Genomic DNA, 25,491 nt, shown 5'->3' on the forward strand with positions numbered 1-25,491 from the left:
AGAAAGAGGTGCCGTAGTAGAGGGCTCCGGAATAATTTCGACCCTCTGGGAATCTTTAACGTGCACTGACATCGCACAGCACACGGGCCTTTTTTTGCGTTTCGCCTAAAAGGCGCCCGTGTGCTGTGCGATGTCAGTGCACGTTAAAGTTCCCCAGGTGGTCGAAATTATCCTTGCTGTTAATGAGGCGGCTCATAACCTAGCTAGAGATCTGTCCCGCCAAGCTGGATCGTGCTGCCCACCCACCCTTTACTCCGGCAAGGACAGTTTGTTTCCGTACAGAGAAATCGTGCAGCACTACAGGCTTGCAAGACTCAGATTCCCCCAGCAGATAAAATGCTCTCGAAATGGCAGGCCGAGGCCTGGCGTAAACTTCGAACTAACACCCATCCAAATCCCCAATTGTGTAGTTAATAAGTTCTGAAGGACTCTACTGAGAGAAATCCAAGAATTGCGATATCAAAGCGGATTTAAATAATATGATCTGGAACTCTCCGGATTCCCTACCCGCGAGTCATGTCATTAACGACTCTGATCATTGGGAGGCTCTAATGCCCAGCCGCCACCCGGCTACGCAGATCAAGCTCCTTCAGCTGGCTGAAGACGCCGCCGCTGCCCAAAGGATAGCGGCCGTCGTTTAAGCGGGGGCGGCTTCAGGTCGCTCCTCTGTATCCGCTGGTATTAAAGTTTCACCACCACAACCACTGGCAGCACTCACTTGATGGCAGGTGCACCAGTCTCGTGAACCGTCAGTGGCTCGCTTCGCCACGCGCTCGCTTCGCCTCACAGCTGAGCCTAACCACGTAAGCGCAGGCTGCTTTAAGGGACTGGGATCTAGGGCCTTTCACACATGGGGTCAGGACTCCTTATCCCTGGGGTATCTATTGATAAACAGGAAAGTATTTTAGAGATGCGGTTCTCGATAGCGCCTCGCGAAGCTGACATAAAGGTGCCGCAGATCGTCGTTGCTTCAGATGACGTGGTTGTTGCGTGTCCTTTCCGGCAATATTTCGTCATCTCTCTTTGAACTCCCTTACCGTCTGCACGTGGCAGCGATTGTGGCTGAGCTTGAGCCAGTGGGCAAACCATTGCAACTTGCCTTTTCATTCTGCGTGCAGTCGCAACAACAACTTTCACAGATGTGGGTGGCGCAGCGATCGCCGAGGTGAGCAGACTTGTACTCATCGGCTCTGTCATTGCTAACCAATTACGCAGTGCTAATTACCTGGAAACTAAGTTTTCCTTGCACCAATGTGTCCGTGAAGGCGAGCGGCATCGACGGATACCAGCTGACCCTAGAGGTGCGTTTTGCTTTGCCAAATTTTGTGACTTTTTCTACCGCCACCGTGTGAATGAGTGCTAGGCCTAGGCTTGTCCCGCGGACGTTAGGCCCAACACCGTCGCACCGGTCACCGCCTGCCGTACTCTTCGGCGGCGGCCGCTCATCAGCTCCGAGATGGAGGCGTCCGCTACGACAACAATGATCGTGGACAACCAAATGTGCGTTCAAGTTCAAGGAAAAGAGATATCACCAGAGGAATACCACAACGACGCCGGGTGGACGCTCGCGGGGGAACGCACGTCGAGGCTGCACCAGCGGACCCCCGACAGCGGCAAGCCCGACGGGCCCGGCGGGAGTCAAACAAGTCCGAAATCGAAATTCAGCAAGAACGTCAGAGCCTCGGCCATCAAGGCAGCACGCATGCCAGCCATGCCACTGGAAGAGAGCAAGATAGTCGTCAGACCCAGAGGGGGACTGGACATCGTCAAGACCGGCACCACCACCGTCTCTGCGGCCAAACTCGTCGCGGCCAAGATCACGAGCGAGGAAAGCGCCGCGGACACCATCTGCCCCAACACGCAACAGAACATCATGGTCGTCAGTACACCGAACGAAGCAACACGGCAAGGTACGCTAAAATCCAGGAAATCTATACTCAAGGCAAACCCTATGAGGTCAGCGCATATCGCACGGCTCCTCACGACACCGTGAAGGGCGTCATCAGAGGCATCCCGATCGACGCGAGCACCGCCGAGCTAGATAGGAGCATCGTCAACGAGAGAAACCTGCTAGCAGTGGGCGCAAAGAGGATCGGCAGCACGACCACCGCGATCGTGGTGTTCCGGGGACCCAAGGTACCGAACTTCGTCCGATACGGAGTCACCCTGATACCGTGCCGCCTCTACAGAAAGCAGATCGACGTTTGCCAGCAGTGCGGCCGAGTGGGACACCGAAAGGACGTGTGCCCGACCCCCACAATCAAGACCTGCCTGGCCTGCGGACTCGCCAACCCCAAAGAAGACCAACGCTGTACCCCAACATGTAAGTTGTGCGGGTACGAACACCCGACCGGAGACCGAACGTGCAAGGCGAAATACGAGATTCCCTACGTAGTGCGCAAGCGACAATCGGAGCGCCGACAGGCCGAACGCTAGCTGCTGTCGGAGAGTGATTTCCCGCCACTCGACAAGCCGCCAGCTGCGGGAAGTCAAGGACTCCATCAGAGAACCGCTCCAAAATCCAGAGACAGCAGCTGCTGCAAGAAAATCCTCAGTAGGAAAAGGTCACCATCACGTGAGCGAGTCAGCTGGGTCGACGCAGCTAAAGGGAACAATATAAGGAACGCGCAGAAAATCACTGAAGCCACGAAGAAAGACAATATAAACAAGATGCGAGAAGCCAATGAGACCTTAAGACAAGAGAACGCGGCGTTGCGAAAGACCATCAACGGCCTCACGAGAGAGATCGCCGAGATCCGTAAGTTGCTGCTATGCAACAACGAGCCTCTACAGACCCATGCCAAGCACAAGCAAGACCGACGAAACAACCATGAACACCCAGGAGACAGCCGTAGAGGAACCGGCACCGATGAAGCGAGCCGTCGAGGCCACGTGCAAGCAAACAGAAAACGATCGAATCGACAACCCCGAGGCCAAATTCGAAGCGAGATTCACCAAACTCGAACAATTAATCACGGCGAACATCGCAGCAGTGACAGCAATGAAACAAACAATGGAGACCTACCAAGCCGAGAACACGAACAGATTCGCCTACATCGAAAGAACCCTACAGCCGATAGTGAGCCACCCGACGTTTGCGCCCCTCTTCACGCAACATCCACCCGACCAGGGAACCACGTACACACCAACGCAATCATGGCCGCCAAAGCAACAACAGCAGCAGGCTTAACAGCGTGGCAGTGGAACTGTCGCGGCCTCGGAAGGAAGAAGGCAGTCATCCAACAGCACATCGCACATGCCGCGCGCAAGCCGGACGTGATCCTATTACAAGAAACACTCACCGACGCACCGTCCCTACCCGGCTACAGAGTGCACAAGGGCCAGCCTTACGGGAGAGGCCTGTGCAGCCTGGTCAGGAAGGGACTCACGTTCGTTGAGCACAAGCTGCAAAGCAATATCAAGATCGAGTACACACTCATCGAAATTATCCCGGGCAAGAAGAGAAAAGGAAGCATATCTCTGCTCAACACCTACAGCAACCCATCGCAGAGAAAACAGAGATTCAAAACAATACTGCACAGAGCGAGCTCCGCAGCAGGCCGCAACACTCTGATCGTCTGCGGCGACTTCAATGCGATGAACCCAGCCTGGGTCCACAACAAGTACACAGCAAAGGGCCGCGACCTGTACCAAGACGCAATGGAACTCGACGTCACCCTCATCACGAACCCGACGCATCCGACGAGAATCGGTAACTCTGTGTCCCGGGACACCACTCCGGACCTCACGTTAGTCAAAAATGACGTCCGGGGCGCGATCACCTGGAGAAACACGGGAATCGACCTCGGCAGCGACCACAGCATCGTGGAAATCAGCATACCGGAACACAACGACACCAGCATCAAAACACGCAGATGGATAGACTGGGATGCCTTCCGAGACGCCAGAAGCCAGAAGACAGACGCTGACGACGAGATCGAAGACATAGAGTCGTGGACGGCCGAAATCACCAAGAGCGTACGCGACGTGACCAAAGAAATTGAAACGGACGCGGCGATTGATAAAGTAGACAGCTGGCTAGCGCATCTCATCGAAGCCAAGCAGTCGATACTCAGTCGCAGGAAGAAACAACGGCTCAACCGCAGACTCAGAAAGAAGGTGGCGGAGGTCAACCGAGCGATCGAGGAGCACTGCCGCGCGCTATGCACGCAACAGTGGATCGAGACCTGCAACGCGGCAGACGGGCAGATGCATAGCGGGAAGACGTGGAACATGCTGCGGCACCTGCTCGACGAAACCAAGACCAAGTCGCACCAAAGGGACTGACTCGCCAAGCTCATACATCGGGCGGTCTCGGTACACGGCTCCGACGAAGTCACCAGGCGCATCAAGGACAAATACCTGCCCACTACACCCACCGAAAAACACGCGCCGTACGGCGGCCTACCCAACGCGAACCTCGATCGTGACATCGACGTCGAGGAGGTCCGCGCGGCCCTGCATGACCTCAACAGCCCGTCGGCAGCTGGCCCGGACCTCGTCACGAACAAGGCGCTCAAGAAGCTCGACGAAGGCTCGATTGAGAACCTCGCAAAATACTTCAACAAGTGCTGGAGAGCGGCCGCGCTACCAAAGCAGTCGAAGACAGCCAAGACTATCCAGATACCCAAGCCGGGGAAGCCACCGCACGCGGACAACCTCCGGCCCATCTCGCTCACGTCCTGCGTGGGCAAGGTGCGGGAGCACATCCTGCTCAACAGGTGGCAAGACTACCTGGAACGAGAAGGGCTGTACACGGCCACCGTGATCGGCTTCAGACAGCACCTAAGCACGCAGGACGCGATGCTGCAGCTCAAATAGCAAATCGTAGACGATGGCGGCCGCGCCCGCGACAACAAGGCAATCCTGGGGCTCGACCTAAAGAGCGCCTTCGATAATGTGAAACACTCGGCGATTCTGTCCCAAGTCTCTAAGCTCAACATGGGCGAAAGATCCTACAACTACATCAAGGACTTCCTCACGGACAGGACCGCCGAGCTACGAGCAGGCGACCTACAAACGCAAGAGAAGAAGCTCGGGAGCACCGGCACACCGCAGGGATCGGTCATTTCGCTGATGCTGTTCAACCTGGTAATGATCGTAGTGGCCGAAGAGCTCGCGGACATCCAAGCCGTCAGGCACACCATCTACGCGGACGATATCACACTATGGGTGACCGGCGGCAGCGACGCCCACATCGAGGGCGCGCTGCAAGCCACCGTCGACGCGATAGAAGACCAGCTGGAAGGCACCGGACTGAGATGTTCGCCGAGCAAATCCGAGCTCCTCATACTCCCACCTACCAACAATGGCAGAGGCAAGACCAAACAACGCGAATGCGAAAAAATCAGAATCCTAACCAAATCCGGCAACGTGATCACCGAGGTCAGCAAAATCAGGATCCTAGGCATGGCCATCGAAAAGCATAGAAGAAACGGCGAAACCATCGCCCGTCTCACGGCAAAAGCGGCCAACGCTATGCGACTCCTGAAAAAAGTCACTTCCCGGAAGGCTGGCATGAGAGAGGAGAGCCTAATCAGGCTCGTCCAATCCTTCATCATCAGCCACGTCGCGTACGTTGCAGCCTACCACAGATGGCTGCAACACGAACGCAACAAAATCAATGTAATCATCAGAAGAGCGTACAAGACGGCGCTGGGCCTGTTCGAGTGCACGAGCACAACCCGCCTTTTACAACTCGGGATGCACAACACGCTCGAAGAAATAGCCGAAGCGCAACGGACCTCTCAACTGGAGCGGCTGTCCACAACCAAAGCCGGGAGGAAGATACTGGACGACCAGGGAATAGGACCCTCGAACAAGGCGGAGATGAAGCTCCCCGTCCTCGAAGAGGTCCGACGCCAGACCAGAATCGACCCTATACCCAAGAACATGAACCCCGAGTTTAAGAAGGGAAGAGCGGCGAGGGCCAAGGCTCTCATCGACCTGCATGCCATCGACGAGCACGCGCGGTACGTGGACGCGGCCGAATACCAATGGAACGCCTTCGCAGCGGTCGTCATAGAGGCGTCGACAGGCGCCACGAGAACGGCAGCGAGCGTGAGAAGCGCCGGAGCAGAACAAGCGGAGGAGGTGGCCATCGCCCTGGCCATCGCTGACGCAGACTGCTACACGGTGCTGAGTGACTCGAGACAGGCGGTGCGAAACTTCTCCAAAGGCCAAGTCTGCAGGGAAGCCGAGCGCGTACTACGAGCGACCAAATTGCAAGACAGAAGAGTAAGAAGAATCAAGTGGTTTCCGGCGCACGCGTGCGACGCGTCGGAACGCACTGAGAACCACAATGAGACGGCACACGCAGCGGCGCGAGCGCTAACCAACCGCGCCCCGGCAACACACCGTCCGACGTGGTTCGGAGCCAAGGACCGCATGACGGACTACTGCGAAATCACGAAGGCTTACCGCCTGGCTCGCAGGACTCTCCCACCCCCGCACCCGAGGCTGAGTCGAGCGGAGGCGGTACTACTGAGACAGCTCCAGAACGGATCGCTACCGAGCCCGGGACTGATGCATCGCATATACCCCGAGACCTACCCGACCGATACGTGTAGAATCTACCGGAGGGAGACGGCAGATCACACGCACATCTTGTGGGACTGCATCAAAAATCCAATGGAAGCAAGATCAAGAACAATCCTGCCGCGGCTGGAGGTAGCCGCGAAGAGCAACGACCAAGACCAACAGCTATGGGTAGTCCAGCAGGTCCTCGGAGTGCTCGAAAGGCAGGGACCAAACGAGCCGGCAACGGCGAGCGGAGACCCACGCCGAGTAACGGCAACCTCGTAGACGACGTAGGCCCTCGTCGGGGCGCGCGAGCGCCCAACTGTAGGCACAAATAAAGTTTGCTCCAATCAAATCCAATCACAGATGTGAAAGGAAAGATTGAAAGACGAGGCATGCGTAGCAATATTGGCACAATATCATTGCGGTGCGTGCTACAGCAGGGGTTCCTCTCCCCACCGGGAACATGAAAACAGCGTTGTCTTTTACAAAGTCTACGTCACTACAGTGCGCCAAGCTCGCTTCTAAAAAAGCCCATTATTCCGCGAGAATTTTCTGATTATATAAAACTTCGTGTTTCTAAAGTGTTTTCCAGAGGATGTCATAGATACTATGCACGAAATCGAGAGCATCTTTATGTCCACTTACAGCTTCGTACTGGATTCCACAGCCGCGCGGATAATCTTGGCCGGTAACGGAAGTAGCGTAGAATAGCAGCGGTAAAACTACAGCAGTCATCTGAAGAAACAAACAGGCTGACACATATTTACCGCTGATCGGCACCACATTACTAAAGACATCTATTATGCACAATTTCTTTATTGCTAAGAAAGCACTAGGGTCGTGCCTTTAGTCACATTCAAGTCCGGATTAAACACCTTTCAAGATAGTTCCAGAAAACATCATGAAATAAACATAGAAAGCCTTCAGGCTGAGGCCTCATTTGAAACTTATCCTCGGCGCTGAACAAAGGCAGTAGTGTATGGTCTTGTGTGCGCTGCGAATTAACAATACTCCGACACTTTCTGGTTGCCCTTGGGGAAAGAAGGGGCAGTGACATATCAGGGCTTTTGATCATAGCTAATGCAAGACTACCTATGGCGTCCAGGTCTGTAGGGGCCAAAAAAAGAGGGTCGGTAGACTTGCGGGACACTTAACGCTCTCAAAACAAATGCTCAGCGAAGTTAAAACCACATAAAGTTTGGAAGACGCCAGGCATAGCTGGCTCCCTAGCTCTTAAGGTGGTGTCATCTGCTAAACATCCAGATGGTGACAAAAACAAGAGTAGTGTTTTGGAGCATAACTCCGGAACTGGTGCGATAAAAAAGGTGAGGCGACAGCTATATATCAGAGTACCTCTATTCTCATGATTACCCATCCCCCTCCCAGTTGCACTTGGAATGTCCAACCATATGCGTCAGAATACTGTGTGGACGCCGCGAACCGGGCCTGTTACCCCTTAGAAGGACGCAAGCAGCTACACTAACTACAGGCTTAGTGGAACGGAAAGCAACCAGAATTTTTTTTTACCTGAAGACATGACTGCGTTGCACAGAATATCGCGAAGGAAGACCACGTCTTTCTTCTTCATTTAGAGCTCCCAAAAAAGCGGGTGCCGTTGCGTTACTTTTGACATGCATAGACGAGAAAATGAGAGAAAACGGGAGATCTTTGGTCAGTTGAAAGGAAAACATGGGAGAAGAAAGCAAGCAAGAGAGGCTCGAGCTATCTCAGCAGCGCTGCAGAAAGCATGCCACAAGTCATGTGCTTTTTCCCAAAGGAGCATTGAGATTCTTTGGTGCAACAATGTAGTGATCGCAACGGCTTCTCCAGAGAGCTCGGCACTTGGTTTACTGAAGGGGAAGTTTTCCGCAGTAGATTCACTTCGAATTAATGTATGCATGATGGAGCGTTGCTGTTGGCAGTTTTCACGAAACCGACACCACGTTGCAGCGGTACCGCGAACTATTACAGGAAGGATCGGTGCGCATGGTGAGATTACTGCCAGAGTTTTAGCTTAAAAATTGGGAGCCCACGGCTCCCTACGGCTGGGCGCTTAAGACGACGCGGGCAGGGCGCACTTCATCATCATCATTTGAGCGCCAGCCGGTGCACCCGAGTATACTACCACTGCGCATGTCCAGCAAGTCTTCATCAACTGTGCCTTTGATAACGGTGGCTAGATAACGGCCGGACCGAGGTAGTTTTACATGGATCACGAAGGCAGGCCTCAAATGTGTTCTAGAACCAAGTTTCAACGAAATTAGCCAGATGAATTGACCTCAAGCGCCAAACTGAGATTAGTCGACCAAAATGTTCAAGAGGAAAATAATTAAATATATTTTCATTATAGTCATTTGGAACAACATTCTAGTTACTGACTTTAAAAAACGGTTTAGTGGCGTGCATATGGCAGGAATGTAAACGGTTTTAGTTATAAAAATAGATTTATGATCGCTTCCTCTCACAGCATCAGTCAGCGAGCCTTATGCCACCCATCCTGAGCAAAGCTGCCGGTCTGGGTCTCGTAAATTCTTGCTGATCTGTTCATCTTGTGACTTGTCTCTGTGTGGCTGCTCGCCTTTAATCAGCGGAAAATTTCACGTGCTTCATTGTATTCTGTCGTCGTGCTCAGTTCTGGTCGCCCAAGTGTGTGAGCGTGTGTGATGCCATAACCACCGAAAATGCATTCGTACTTTTTGGCACTATTGCCCACGGAAAGACAACGCTGGGGTACGAGACGAACAGCGCACAGCATGCGAAGAACGGATGAACCGTTCGAAAACGTCAAAGCGCGAATTGCCCCGCTTGCATCACACTGCAACAGGAGGGTATCAGAGTGACTTTCGTATGCCGTTATCATCATCATGAGTCTGGCTACGTTCACTGCAGAGCAAAGGCCTCTCTCAAGTCTCTCCAATTAACCCTGTCCATTGCCAACTGCGCCTACCTTATGCCTGCACACTTAGTAACATCCGCCCACTTAACTTTCTGCCACCCCTGCTACACTTGCCTTCTCTTGGAATCCAGTCCGTTACCCTTAAGAATCCAGCGGTTATCTTGACTTTGCATTACATGCCCTGCCCGAGCCCATTTTTTCCTCTTAGTTTTGACTAGGATGGCATTAACCTGCAGTTGTCCCCTCATCCACTCCGGCCGCTTACGGTCTCTTAACCTATCATTTCTCTTAAATAAATTTTGTTGGGTCCCTCAAGCTTGTGTTTGTATTTCATTCTTTATGCTAAACAAATACATTTCTCTTTCTTTCCTTCATTCTTCCTTGCTATCTCTTTCTTCCTTTCTTTTCTTTTTTTTCTTCTTTACTTCTTTGTTCCTTCCTTTCCTTCCTTTTTTTTTCTTTCTTTCTTTCCTTCTTTGTTCCTTTCTTTCATTCTTTCTTTCTTGCTTGCTTCTTTTATTTATTTCTTTCTTTCCTTCCTTTCTTCTTTCTTTCCATAGATCGCTGAGTTGTGCCTAACTTGACTTTAACCCTTTTCGTTAGCCTCCACGTGTTTCAGCCTCGTAGGTGAGCACTGGCGAGATACAGCTGTATACTTTTCTCTTGAGGGATGTTCGTAAACATCCATTCATGATCTGAGAGCATCTGCCATATGCGCTTCACGCCATTCTTATTCTCTTACTTATGTCCCTCTCATGATCTGGATCAGCGGCCACTACCTGCCCTAGGTAGACATATTCCGTTACCACTTTCAGTACCTCTCTAGCAACTGTGAACTGCTGTTCCCTTGCTAGACTGTTGAATATTACTTTGGTTTTCAGCACGTTAATTTTTAGGCCCACCATTCTGCTCTGGCTGTCTAAATCATTTATCACGATTTGCAGTTTATCTCTTGAATGACTCAGCAAGGCAATGTACTCAGCGAATCGCACAGCATTTAGGAATTTTCCATTAACTCTTATCCCTAACTGTTCCCAATTCAGACTGAGATGTGTCCCCCTGCCAGGCCCCCTTCCTTATTGGAATTTTATTGATGATTTTGTGCAGCACTAGGGTAGCTGTGCCGTTGCTATAGAGACCTTCCAGTATTCTCACATAAGGCTCTTCTACACATTGATCCCGCAATGCCCGCATGACTGCCGAGGTTTCCGCTGAGTCAAATGCTTTCTCGTAATCAATGAAGGCTATGTATAGGGGTTGGTTATATTCTGCGCATTTCTCCACACCTGATTGATAGTGTGAATATGATCTATTGTGGAATATCCTTTACGAAAAGCTGCCTGATCATTTGGTTGATTGAAGTCTAAGGTTGCCCTGAGTCTATTAACGATTAGCTTAGTAAATATCTTGTACGCAACAGACAGTAAGCTGACCGGCCTGCAATTTTTCAATTGCTTGGCGTCTCCTTCCTTATGTATCAAGATAATGTTAGCATTCTTCCAATCTATTGGTACGGTCGAGGTCATAAGGCATTGCGTAAACAGGGTGGCTAGTTTTTCTAGAACGATCTCCCCTCCGTCCTTCAATAGATCAGCTGTTACTTGAAGCTCACCAGCTGATTTTCTCCTTTGCATTGCTCCTAAGGCTTTGTTTACCTCCTTTTTCGTTACTGACGGGATGACACATTGTTTTTCGCTACTGTCTCTTTCATGAACGTTCTGATTGCATTGGCTAGTGTATATATTTGTGTTGAAAGCTTCGGCTACTTTAACTATTTTATCCATTTGGCAATGACGTTGACCTACTTGTCTCGTAACGCATACATCTGGTTTTTGCCTCTACCTCGTCGCCTCTTCACCGCTTTTAGGTTACCTGCCTTCTTAGGCCGCGCTGGATTCTCTCTATGTTAAACTTGCTTATGTCGGCTACCTTGCGCTTATATATTAACTTTTATAGCTCTGCTAGTTCTATTTTGTCGTTTGAGTTAGGCGCCCTCATGCTTTGGCGTTTGTTAATCAGATCTTTCGTCACCTGAGATAGCTTGCCGATATCCTGTCGAACCACCCTACCACTTACTTCGATGGCGAACTCCGTAATGATAGTAGTCAGGTTATCATTCGTTGTTTGAACATTAAGATCGTCTTCCTCAGTTAAAGCTGAATATCTGTTCTGCAGCGAATTCTTGAATTCTACTTTCCCTCTCAACACTTACTATTTAATGGGCTCTCGGTTCAGTAGTTTCTTCCGTTGCCTCTCTAAATCTAGACTAATTTGAGATCTTACCATTCTGTGGTCGCTACACCGCACATTTATGACAACCTCCACATCCTGCACCATGCCAGGGTGAGCGCACAGTATCAAGTGTTTTCAATTTTAGTCTCACAATTGGGGCTCTTCCAGGTTCACTTCTTGTTCACTCGTTTGCGGAAGAAGGTATTCATGATCCGTAAATTATTTATGTCAATGTCAGTGGCCAGAAAGATCTCTCATAACAGGTGTGCTGGAGGTGTCAGCTGTGAGATACATTCAGAGGATCCCTTGGTAACTTGTATGAAAGAGAGTGTTTCGTTTTGAATTGTATTGAGTTCTTCGCACCAGCAGATGACTGAATGCTTCGTTTGGTTCACACTACTGGGGCGCAATTAATTGCATGATAATTGTGTTCACGGTGAAGTAATACTACAGTCATTGTGCACTTTCCAGCATCTCAGTGTCTGCACTACAACGCACAGGTATTGCGTGCAGGGGAATTTCGATGATTTGAAGGGTACAAATTCGCATTGTCTCTCCGATTGTTGTGGAACGCAGTGAAGAAATCTATAACCGTACCTCTCGCGAACGCGAAGTGAACGCTGCATTTGAACGTTTACGCTATTTGCATAATACTGCTGAACTTTGGAAACTTCGACTGAAATGTTTTCAACACAGCGAGTTTTCTTTAGATATTCTGTTATCGTTATAATGCCCTTTTCTACTGCCTTATTACAGTAGACCCTAGAAAAAAGTGTCGATGTCGCATGTCATGGTGTGCTCTCTTTACTGAATCTCGATACCCGATGCTATCTCTATTCGTGCTTTAGGCACACAGCAGTCTTTAATAAGGCAGTTTGTTTGAGTAAACCCTTCGTGAATGATCTGTCGGAGGAAGTGCTTGCTTGAATGATTGTTGTGACTGCACGGTAACTACTGGTATTTACTTATTCCTCCATACCTTCCTTCTTTGCACACTATGTGAGCAGTTTGTATATTTCTCCTGTATACGTAGCCTTTGACCGCATCAGTGAAAGTGGTTGACCCTCATATGTTCTAAAAAGCAGCCCTAATTTTACAAAAGAAGCACTAACAGCACTCTTATGCTATGTATGCAATTTTTCTTCTCTGGGCGTGAAGATTACAGCACTGTTATGCTATTTATGTTATTTTTATTCTACGGGTGCAGAATTTAGGCTTGTCTCGCTGGTTAACTCAGCAACCTCTTGTGCTTCACTATTCCACGTCTGAGCTGCGTTCGCGGTTTGCAAGTAAAAAAATTATGATTTCCATAAAAAATTGCACGACCGTTTCTTTTTATGAGACCAAAACTAGATAATGCAATTCTGTCACAACGCGTTGCTCGCAGTCTCGGGTGCTCAAAAATAGCTCCCACACAAGGAGCTATAACTATACTTATAACTACACCTCTCTGGCATTAGGAGGAATAATCGGGCCTCTTGGCATATGAACACATTGTAAATCATCGAGACAAACGAGGGAGGACGAAGGAAGAATAGACAATGAGCGCTGACTATCTAAAAAAGTAGCCTTGGATATAGCCAGCACTTATCGTGTCTTCTTTCTTTGTCCTTGCCTCGTGTGGCGGGCTGAGATTCGATGCGATCGTGGGTTTATTTTTCCTACCAAGCAACCCGTGGCTACGAGTCAGCTTTCTAAAATTTACTACATCATTGCTTAGATGTCCGCTCAATTCGAAGAGGGCGCAGGCTCCGCACCGTAAGCCGCTGTGTCTTGAACGTATAGGCTTCTATGAAATCAGCCCTACCGCCCTGCATCAACCTTGCCCGAGCGGCCGGCACACCGGAAGAGTTCAGCGCGGGAGTGCTGCCAGTGTACATCGCAATCCCTGCCCAGCCGCCGTAAAGCTCCTGGACCTTGCCTGGGGAGCGGCGTCCTACCATTCTTTTCAGAGACGGTCTGCCGGGGCGGCGTGGAAGCAGCGCCTGGCGTAAGCGGCTGGGAAGATGGCAGCTGTGTCCCTAGAACCGCTTTGAGATAAGATAGCATGCCGTTGTTTTGTGTGGGCGGGCTAGCATTGTGCGTAGCGCCAATGTATTTGCGTAGAATAGAGTAGTCAAAAGCGCCACGATTGTTTTTCCGTTCTAGCGCCCTGGAGGCAACCGTCAGATAGCGCTGTCTTGCGCTAGTGCTAGTCGTGTTTCTGTTAGAGCCGAGGTCGTGGTGCACATGTTTTGTTGCACAGTTTAGTGTTGGCCTGTTAACCTCTGAGAAACGGTGTTGTGTCTTCCGCTCGTGATGCGCTTTTTCTCGGATGATAGCATGGTTCGCGGGCCCCTTTAAATAGGCAGGCTTTCTTAAGGTCTCCTCCAGACCGCTGGTACGTGCGTGCGGCGCGTTTCACAGCAGTCGCTGCTTCAAGCGGAGCGTGCGACAGCCCTCCGATCTCGCCATACTCTATCCTGACAACCACCATTCGGCTGCGAATTTCTCCGCTCTCGCGAACCCCTACTCTTTCCACGGTAAATCACTTCCTGTTCCTTCCACGACAGATGGTTGGCGTGGCAATCACTCTCCCGTTCCATCAGCTGTTACTACTGCTACTGATACTACTCTATATCTACTACTACTTTTGCTACTACCACTACTACTATATCGCGACAACGGCACTAAACCCAAACGAATGGGCTTTTAACAGCTGTCGCTGTATTAATGAAATAGTGATGTGGCTGTCATCGGTTGATTTAGCAACTGAAGTAGTTGCTGTCGCCACCTGCAGATACAACCAGTGTCTCTGGCCGTAGACACCACGAGTTTGATTCGAGGACGGGAAAAAGCCTAATTTTAATTTTTGCAGCCGTTATTGCATCTTTTGCTGCCAGACAAACGTTAAGAAACCAGGAAACAGACATAGAATGAATTTTCGACGAAAAACAACTCCACGGACTGATGCTTATTGTTCATCGACCAAAATGAAGGAAGTCCCGCATGAATTTCTCGCATGTAATTTACGTGAAAAGCTCCAAGGCGATAAATAAATATGGCTCGCTCAATGTGCACTTCGAGAGGCCACTGGTAAGAAAAGTATGCAAACTCACCGCAGCCTGCGCGTAGGTAGGGCTGTAAAAAGTCACCGAGAACCCAATTAGGTACACGGTGAACTCTTTACAGACTTGCATTCTTCGATAGATATCGTTTTCAGTCGCTCAGTTATGACGAGAAAGATATGTTGGCACTAAGGAAATCAAATGTAAACTTTACATTACAACCGTGAGCAAATAGAACGAAAGTCACTGAACTCGACACTGTTACCTTAGCGCTGGTGATGTATGCGCAGCCAGTGGCAAAACTACGAAAACCGGAATCCGATGTCGTATACTGTGTATCTGCTCGAACTTAGTAGGATGCAGTATACGGGACCTCGCAACACAGAAAGCACCCTGAATAATGATCAGTTGAGCTTTGAGGAGCATTTACTTTCAGCAGACACGGTTTACCGTCATCCCAAGCTGGATGAACGATTGTTAGCATGTCGTACAAGAAAATTCTATCGGCGTCGTTGTTCGGGGCGTCCATTTGTCTGTTGCATTTATTTATATATTTCTAGGCCTGCATTTTCCTATTTACTTCTGCAACGTGCTCAAAGATCCGTGTGCTCATCGTTCGAATGAGTTATTTTGTTTAGTAACACAGAGCCACGTATACAATTTTTTCGCCTGAAGCGGAGAAGGGTGGCTGGTGATGCGTTCATGCAAAGGTTGTGGTGCAACAATATCCAGGGGCGAATATTCTTTAAAGATCCACGCAATTTTCAATTTTGCTTGGCCGTGACGGCAATGTAACGAAAGCAAGAGCATGTATGAAAGCAAACGGCTAATTATCGATGTAACCGGCCTGCTCCCGGCAGCGAATCTCGTCCGGCTGGGTCACATGAATCATGCTGCGGCAATTCTTTGCGCAACGAACGCCAGTTTCTTTGCCGAAGCTGAGTTAGCGGTGATCAACCTCATCTGCCGTGTCAGCGTTGGGAATGTCAAACCTTCCATCGTGCTCTGTCACTCATGGGCGTCGGCGCCGGCAGACCAGTGCGACACGGGCTCGAGATGCATTCGCACAAGCGGGTTGCGTCATGACCATGTTTCTGTCACGACCAGCGTGACATTCGTTCTATCGCTGTACCACGACAGGACCAGCGATCAATGGTAGCAAATCAAATGAAATGGAAATGAATTGATGATTACAGAATACCCCCCAGATCGTCATCTCAAGAACAAGTTCAGGTTCAAGGTAACTGTATTGCCGTCTATGTAGAGTCCGCGCCGCTCCCTCAGTCAGACCTCAGGGGTCCACCAAGGAACAGGGATCCCCGAGGGGGACGTCTTTCGCAAAGCGTCCCGTGCTAGACGAATTTCTCGAGCTTGCTGCTCCAGAGCCCGGCTCCGTAGGTGACCATCCCAGGTTTTTTTCTCTGTGATTCCATCAATATGCCCGGTAGAATAGGAGCATTTCCAAAGGAGATATCCTGATTAGCTGTTGTCCCGCATTTGGCGCAGAACTTTGGAGGTTCGAAAAAATTGGTTGGTTTCTAATGATCTCCAGTTTATGCACTCTTTAGGTGTAAGAGACCGATCTGGAGGTGGGAGGTCTAGTACGTCATTCCTGTATTCAGCCGTTGTTTCCGTGTACGTGATGAGCGGGTCCTTAGACCCGGGTAATGGTGATACCACGGTCGCCCGGGTGTAGATATTTCGGGCGAGGCTGTTAGAAGCCTCAGTGCCTGGGATCCCCTCGTGAGCCGGGACCCATATTATGGAGATCTTTCTATTCAATACCAATTGTCCAAGTATCTTAACCGCTTCTTTCGAAGTGATCCCCTTATTAAAGTTTCTTACTGCTATCTTGCTGTCGCAAAGTATGACTCTGGCTTTGGTGCTCCTGCAGGCTAATGCCAGAACGGCCTCTTCCGCTATGAGCCAGTCTCTACTGTTGAGGGGTCCGGTGACCACCGTTTCGTAGTCCCAATCGATTACTGCCATCACCCCTGCCCCATCTAGGCCGCAGGCCGCGTCGCAGTATGCAATTTGACTAGTCTACCCCTCCTAGTCTTTCTATTATAACTTTTACGCTATGTTACTTGCACTGCTTGTGTGTCGGGCACATATTTTTTGGAATTAGAACGATCTTCAGTCTCTTTCGAACCTGAAGAGCCATTTCCGCAGCCACTTGTGGCCGCTCCTTCTGGTCCTCTCCTATGCTGGCCAGGATCTGTCTCCCTGCCCGCGTGGAATTGAGTCTACAGAGTTGCGCCTCCCTCACCGCTGTAGCCATTTTACGCCACGTATTATGTAACCCCGCTTTCAACAGCTTCTCAGTTGAGACGCCGCTGGAAATTCCTAGTGCTTTTGTATGCCCTTCTAATCAAAATGTCTAGTTTCTGTTCTTCCCTCTGGCTGAGACCCAGGAGCGGAATTGCATACACGATCCTGCTAATAATGAACGCGTGTGTTACGCGCAAAAAGGCAGTGCTCCCGCAAACCATTACCTTTGAGTGAGATTCTACGAAAGATTCCAGTTACCTGAGCCACATAGTGGGCTAACTTGTTTATGACTAATTTTGTTTTTTATTATCTTGGAGAAGGAAGCCTAGACTTTGATTACTGGCACCCTATGTACTCGGCTACCCCCACTAGCACCTCCACCGGCGGCCAGAGTCTCGGAAGGCGTCTTTCTTTCCTTTTCTGTTCCTTCGATGAGAGTATGGAAATTTCAGACTTATGCGGAGAGCAGGACAGTCCTCTGGCAAGGACGTATTCTTCTACGGTCTCCGCCGCCATCTGAAGTCTATGCGATATATTGGCATTGGGACTCCCACACGTCCAAATAGTGTAAATGCTATGTTGCATAACGTAAATGCTAACATTCCACATAGCGTAAATTCTTTGTTGGATCCCTCTATTTGCCTTAGGAGAGGGGGGAGTTTCCCCAGAGCAAAGTTAAACAACATGGGGGAGAGAACATATTCCTGCGGCATTCCTCTATCCTCCATCGCCAAAGGTTCGCACTTGTGATCTAAGAATTTGACGGTAATCTATCCGAGAAAAAGGGCCTAACGTACCTGAAGCATTTGACTCCAACGTTGGAGTCGTTTAGGCCTTCGAGTACTGCCCTGTGTTCAACGTTATCGAAAGCCTTCATGAGGTCCAGCCCGATAATCACTGTTATGCCGGCCTGTTCTCCCTTATCTAGGACGTCGTGTTTCAGCTGAAGCATGACATCCTGTGTGCTGAGACCCGGCCTGAACTCGACCATTTCTTCTGGCCAGAGCCCTTCTTTTAGCACGTATTTAGAGAGTCTTTTCTGCATTACCTTCCCCATCAGCCTCCCCAAGCAGGAAGTGAGGGAGATGGGTCGCATATTTTTCATGTCCGGAGTTTTGGCTGGTTTAGGAATAAGGACTAGGTTGGACTGCTTCCATTCCTTTGGAATTTCTCCCGTTTCCCAGATCGTGTTCATAATTTCGGTCAGGTACGTGATCAAATTGTATTCTAGATTCTTAGGTGTGGTGTGTGTTATTCCAACCGGACCCGGGGCTGTAGGCTTCTTTAGCTCGGTCAGCACCCTCTTACCTCTGCCTCTTCGAAGGGTTCATCAAGTAGCGCATTGGGTGTGCCCTAGTGCTCCGGGAGGAGCATGCCCAGTTTTTGGTCGACGTATGTCTTTCTAATGTGGTCCAGCAGTTCCTCGTTTGAGCCTTCAATGTTGTGCTTAGAAGCAATCTGAGTTGCCCTAGTTTGTCGCTTCGAACGATTAGGATCTATTAGGTGACGCAAGATTGCCCAGGTTCTCGAGAGAGCCATATTCGACCCTAACTCGTCGCATAGGTCCATACAGACCTTTTCGCACAGCCAGGCCGCATGTTTTTCGATCGACCTATTTTGCCTCGCAAGTTCTCTGCGTAGGTGCTTATACCACGTGTTTTTTTAGTGCGTCTTCCATCTATTTCTTCCGACGTATCATATTGAGTAGTTGGCTGCCAATTTCAGGAGGGTGTCCCGACGTCTTAGCTTCTTCAGTAGCTTGCTTAAGATGCGATTGGAGTTCTTGCGTCAAGCCATTAAGGCTGGCCCATCCGTTTCTGTCTTCGGGAGTCCTAATCTCTCTAAATTTGTCCCGGTTGATTAGTTTGGCTTTACTCGATGGTTTCCATATTTGCAGTCCTAATGAGATCTCCATTATTAGGTGATCACTTCCTAAATTAATGCCGGTGTTTCTCCAGCAAGCATCATAGCAGCAGTCCGTGAGAGTAAGGTCCGGCGTAGTGTCTTTACATACACTGTTGCACATCCTGGTGGGGCAGCAAGGGTCTGTGAGTAGACACAGCTAGTTGGCTTGGAGGCCATCTAAAAGTTTGTTACACTTAGCATCCTCCAGGTCGTACCCCCACTCCTGATGCCGAGCATTGAAGTCCCCCTCGATAACCAACCTGTTCTGCCTAGCTATTTTGAGCGCCGTCCGGAAGAGTGGTGTAAAGTCAACCTTGCTCTGCCTCGGAGGACTATACACATTTAGGATAGAGAGTTTCCCTATTCTCGTTACCTGAGTGTAGTTCTAAAAGCACGGCTTCAATGCTCGCGTTTATTGTGTGCTCAGTAACTGCCATGTTGTGTTCCACCAGTGTGCCAACCCTAGAAACTCGCTCATTTTCGCCGCAATATTCTTTGTACCCTGTAAGCTTGATAATATCCAAATTTGTTTCCTGGAGTGCTATGGCTATTGGGGGAGCTGCGCTTGATCTCCACAGCTGTTGCAGTATACCACTTTTCTCTCCGTACCCCTGCAATTCCACTGCCGCATAATAAAGGGGCCGAATCCACGAAACATTTCGCTTTGGAACGCGTTCGCTTTCTCTCTCGCCACCTGGCCCCATTCGCCGTGTGTCGTCACCGCTGGCGGTGACATCATTCACGGAGGCGGGACCATGGATTTTGTTTACGTCACGAGACATGTCAGTCAAGTGAAAGCGAACGCTTTCGGTCGCTCTGTGTGGAACTCTGAAAGTGGCGTTCGCTTCGGCGAGAGAAGAAACATGCAGGTACCTCCTGTCGCCCCGCTGTTAGCGGTGCTCAGCGGATATCATTGGCGGCATCGGCGGTCGCGCGTGCATGACAATCCTTTCGACATGCGTGACGATGCCTTCCGAAGGCATTTCAGGCTGTCGAAGGGACTTGTACGCCGGGTATGCGAAGAGCTCAAACCCCCACCTTGGACCAACGAGGAAAAGTGCGCTCACAACAGAGCGCAAAATACTCTGCGCGTTACGGTTGCTCGCTACCGGGGGCTTCTAGGCGACAGTCGGCAGCGAGGAAACTGTACGGCTCCCGCAGTCGTCTGTGAGCCGGACGATTTTGGCCGTTGCTCAGGCAATCGTGCGTGTCGGCACGAGAGGTTAAAAACGCGCCGAAGTTAGCATATAGTCCCTTAAACATGCAAGCAGCCGAGATGGGACCGCCCAACAAATCCGATTGGCTGTTGCCTGCCCCCTCGTCCTCCCACAGTGTTCGTCCGACCCTTCTCCCCACGATGCCTACGTCCAATTGACGTCACGGCAAAGCGAACGCGTTCCAAAGCGAACTCTTTTGTGGATTCGGCCCCAGGTGTCTTTCATTTTAGAACGGTTACGGGCCATTCTCTCTGGCAGATTGAGGTCTAGAACTTAGGTCCGAGTACGTTTGTCTAAGTTTAGCCGTCTGCAAGGTCCCTTCTATTCTGGTTTGTCTCTCTTCCAACTTGGACAATCGGTCCTCTATTTTGTTCAGAATGTCCACAGTTCTGAAGACTGTACACGGGATAGCGTTGATTCCGTCCGCGTATTCGGACCCGCTTACTTTGTTTTCCCTTTCAGTGATCCTACGTTTGGCGGGTCTGCGGTCCTGCTCTTCGTTCTTCGTGTTGCCCATCTGGGTGTCAACTAGTTCCCCACGCCGCAATGCTGGCCGTGGCTGGAGCGTGGCCGCTTGAGCTCCACGCAGCCTGCGGGGCACTGCATCACATCGACCGGCTTCATCGCGCACTGGACGGCGGCTCGCTACTAGAGCGTATGCGCTCGCCCCCGCGCTCACGAAGGGGCGGGGTGCTGCTCGAATAGGAGCAATAAACGTAAGCCCCGCCACCCTACGGATCTGCGCGCCCTGGCCTGCTGCCTCAGAGGTACAGCAAGGGATCGTCGCCATCACGGGAAAACAGAGCACACCAATCTGTGCTCTGCAGCAGCTGGCCAGAGCCGTCATACACCACAAGCTTCAGGACCAACTCCTCGTGTACACCGACGGCTGAGTGGCCCGCTACAGCAGCTACGTTGCAGCGGCGGCTACCATCGCCGCCCTGCGACTGCGTAGCCAGCAGCACGTAACCTTCCTGGGCTTCTCTACCATGGCGGAGCTGTTGGGAATCCCGCTCGGGCAGGACCTGCTGCTCATCCTCGTCCCTCCGCCGCCCAGGAGTGCTCTGCTGTGCGACTCCCGCGCCGTACTCCGCCGCTGGCAGTCCAACGGTCCAAAGGCAGTCCAACCACACAAGTGCGCGACTTTCGTTGGCGCCTCGAGCGCACCTCGGCGCTTCCACGAAAGGGTGCGCCGTGCGTGCACAATGCGTGCCCGGTCCCTGCGGCATCGCTGGAAACGAGGAAGCTGAAGACGTCGCGAGCGCCGCACATCAACTACCTGCCAGCGACCTGCCCCTTGCGCTGGAGGACGTGCGTGCGGTCATCCAGGAACATCTCCGACGGCAGCACCCCGACCCACGCATCGCAGGAAGTGAGAGCAACGACAGCATCACCGGCTGCGGCGCACTTACACGGTCGCAACGTGTAATGATCCTCCGCACGCGCATTGGCTGCGTGTGGCCCGGGTAACGACGGGAGCGTCACGGAATCGCGACGAGTGATGTGTGTGACGGATACTGTGCAGTGGAAAGACTAGAACACCTGCTCCTTCACTGTGCAGCGTTCGCCGATGCTCGTCACGATATGCTTGCGGCCTATAGGGCGCTGGGCATACTACGAGACTCCCTCAAGACGCTATTGTGGCCGCAGGGCAGTGCGCGCACTCGTGAGCGAACTTTGGTGAGCCTCTGTGCATTCCACGAACACGCGGTCTTGACGTCCCGTCTGTTCTCCGTCAGGTAGTTACACGAAGTGACCGAACGCTCCGCGTGTGCTACCTTGGATGATCAACAGCTGGACGCCCCACTCCAGCTGCAGTGTACATAGTGTTGTGCCCGTGTGCTTTCTCTTCTTTTCGGGACTCAACACGGGTGCAACCTGTACATATGTATTATTGTGTAAATATTGTATTTGTCTATGTTACCTATTCATCTATCCTTTCTTACTGTCCCCTCACCTTTTATTTCATTTCTCCATTCTGCCTGCTATGGATACTTTATTTCCGCTGCCCCCGCTCAGGTGCCTTTATAGCAGATGCCGGAGATACCAAAAATACCTTCCTTCCTTTTGATTTCTATATGTAGTTTTATTTTTGAATACCCATCTCACTTCACAGTTCACGCACGAAGAGCAACTGACCACCATAGCGTCACTTCGCGTAATCACATCCCGCAACTTATGAAAAAGTACACCCACATAACCTCGGCGATTTCGTTCATGGTGCCGAAACGACGAGGGCTGTTATACTACTTGATAAGATGTGTCCTCTGAGTGGTTCTAAATCTTATGAACCGCAAAAAAAAACTTTTCCCGTGCCTGTAATTGCGATTTGTTTCGACATCACCTTTTCTGAAATGAACTCGTAACTTGATTTCCACCTTTTGGTGCAAGACGTGCACTAAGTTTCATAGTTTTCTCTCTCACCTTTCATACAAGCTCCGGAGTTTTATTGAAGCGAAACCTTCACTTCGGGACCTAGGGCTTCAATCGCCGATCATACAAACGTGACTTCCAGCTGAGGTAGAGGCTAAACTGTGAAAAAGAGAAAGAAACTCAGTCAGTATCCATGACTGAGTCAAATCCGCGGCTGCGCGAACAGATCTTCTTTACGACCCGCTCAGCGAGACCGCTAGGTTATCGCCGCAGGCAACACGCCTCGTGTTAATCTGCACCACACTTTCGCGCTGTGCATTGGAGAGCGTCGTCTTCCTCAACTTCCATCTGCTCCGTCCCGGGGCGCTGCCTTCTCACTGTCGTATTCTGCGTAGCACAAACCCGTACTTTCGCTCCAGTTCTAATGTAGTAAACATTCTTGTAGTTTTTTGATTAAGAAAAATAAAAATACAGAGTGAATATTGCTATGTCTGGGACACATTACATTCGGCTGGTAAACTGCTGCCATGACGTAAATTTGGCCGCAATTTTGTGCTCATCTCAATGGCGGGTCCGGTAGTCGGAGTGACAACGCAAAGCTTGCATGTTTGCTTCCTTCAAGCATCATGTGCGGGCTTTCGTTGTTTCGCTGGCAGCATTAGTTGTGCTCAAAAAATGAAGCACGGCATTACGAGCCTCGAGGTGGATATGGTAAAAGAATGCAGCGCGAAAAAAACAAGCACGAACAGAAGTGGACAGGACAGGGCGCTGACTACCAACACATTTATTCAGAAAGATGAGCAGCTTATATAACGCAGTCCAACACCCACGTGACCAAGAAAATAGCAAACGCGTTCAACTATCTAATACAAAAAAACAAAACGAAGTACACAATATCAAAGTGATACATATCTAGGTAACGCAAAGTCAGCCAAGAACCTTACGGTTCGTCGTGGTCCTCTCGGTTTTATCGGTTCTTGGCTGACTTTGCGTTACCTAGATATGTATCACTTTGATATTGTGTACTTCGTTTTGTTTTTTTGTATTAGATAGTTGAACGCGTTTGCTATTTTCTTGGTCACGTGGGTGTTGGACTGCGTTATATAAGCTGCTCATCTTTCTGAATAAATGTGTTGGTAGTCAGCGCCCTGTCCTGTCCACTTCTGTTCGTCCTTGTTTTTTTCGCGCTGCATTCTTTTACCATGTTCACTGACCAACAAGCCCAAACAGCCGCTTTAGTTCGAGGTGGATCTTCGACTTTTTACATTGTTAGAGCGCGCATGAGTGACTGCGCGATGCGCTGCGAGATGCTTGCTGTGGCCCCCCACGGCCACACCAGCTAACTCGCCACTCCTATGCCATCATGACCTAAGATATGACAATGAACCGAGGTTGGTGACGTTACGTGATTGCCCCGAAGGTGGCTGAAACTCCTTGTATATATCGAATGCCATTGGATGACACTCTGACACTTCCTTCTCATCAGGTTAGCGGCAACTACGGACATCTTTGTAAATGTTTTCTATCTCTGGAAACTGTTCTTTCTTGCATACTTTGGTGAAAACAGTGTTTACACTGAAGAAAGAAAACAGCCTGAGTTCTGGCATTTGGAACAAATTCTGCCTTGGTTGTTCGGTGCATACCTTTCTTGTGACATCATTCAACACACCACCTACCGGTCCCAAAGCGCAGGAAATAGAACCGGCGCGTTCGACAACGTACGTTTTCGAGAAAACTGAATGGGCCAAACGTTGTTCGCAATGCACTGACAATGAGCCCATAAATTTTCATGTTTTCAATGATCAAACGCTTAAAAAATAATTTTATTCCACTTAAACGTCGAAAATGCATCATCTAAGCCCTTAGTTTTTGCGCTTTATATATCATAAATATGCCTTTTTTTCGAATCCTCCTTCTGATATGCTGCTGCGCGCCATAATTTCTGCCCTCTTTCTTTTGCGCGATGATAGATAAAGGCGGCGGTGCACAGTGTTCGTTCGCCTCCTGTTTTGAGAAAACGTCTGACGCGTAATAACACGCTGAGTTTATCGAACGATGACAAGAATTTCATCTTTTCTATACCTCTCCCCCCGTCCTTTTAATGCTCCACATTTCCCTTTATTATTATTATTATCACGTAAGCTACACAGAACAAGTATGATTGAAAAATTGTAAGCTACAAATTTTAAGGCACAAGAAAAAAATGGCTCATAAAAGATAATATGCGTCAGGAACCACAGAGCGTTCAGTTAACCCTGGCAGGGCTGCTCACCTACAAAACGTCGCCGACGGCCTAGAGCTTCTTCTGTGTATGTCGCCCTTATTCTGTGCGCTCTGCTTTGCCGGAGATTTCTGGCGGCTTCACTCCAGAAGGCGGTTAATAGCATAGCTGGCGTCATAAAATTAATGAGAGATCTCTCTGACAAAAGCTTGCGAGCTGTTGTAGTCTAAAATTGCTTTCTGTTTACGAGTCAGCAGAATTTTTTCAAGAAAGCGGCGCTGTAACCTTAGCATTTTGTGTTATTGCCTATGCAGGCTAATATGCACAGAACAGTGTTAACGCAAGCGCAGCTGTTTATTACGTGACATTATTATGCTCCCATTCTGCGGAGAAACAGGCGTATTTGCTTGCTTTGGGATGTCGACAAAATCTTGATTAGTCGAAATATCATGCCATACGTTGAGCTGTTAAATGAAAATGAGTAAAACGTTAACCGTGTTGCGATTACGATGTCATAGCATCACACAAAGGTCATAATGACAGTAAGAATGTAAAGGTTTATGGTTTGTGTTTTAGGGCGTTTAACGCCCAGAAGAGAGTCAGTCTATGAGGAACGCCGAAGTGGAATACTCCGGGTAATTTCGACCACGTGGGGTTCTTTAACCTACAATAAGAAAGCATTTTACAAGCGCCTCTAGCATTACGCTCCAATCGAATGGCAACCTCCACGGCCGGGATCGAAACATCGCCTTTCGGGTCAGCAGCCGAGCAGCATAACCACTTAGCCATCGCGGTGGCTTGTAGGAA

The 25,491-nt window shown here is 50.0% G+C and overlaps 1 long non-coding RNA gene and 1 pseudogene across 1 annotated transcript in view; one reads left to right on the forward strand and one right to left on the reverse strand.

The window, feature by feature from the left end:
* LOC144097422 (uncharacterized) overlaps positions 1 to 24,802 on the reverse strand; it is a 33,820-nt gene extending 9,018 nt beyond the window's left edge. The window contains exons 1-3 of the long non-coding RNA XR_013307012.1: positions 24,736 to 24,802; positions 22,515 to 22,622; positions 7,168 to 7,257 (exon numbers count right to left, since the gene is read on the reverse strand). This is a non-coding gene — a long non-coding RNA (uncharacterized LOC144097422). The remainder of the gene's footprint in view (positions 1 to 7,167; positions 7,258 to 22,514; positions 22,623 to 24,735) is intronic.
* Positions 1,499 to 6,804, forward strand: LOC144096843 (uncharacterized; annotated as a pseudogene).
* Positions 24,803 to 25,491: the final 689 nt, after the last annotated feature.

This window comes from Amblyomma americanum, chromosome 7 (assembly GCF_052857255.1).
Source record: "Amblyomma americanum isolate KBUSLIRL-KWMA chromosome 7, ASM5285725v1, whole genome shotgun sequence".
NCBI classification, from domain to species: Eukaryota; Metazoa; Arthropoda; class Arachnida; order Ixodida; family Ixodidae; genus Amblyomma; species Amblyomma americanum.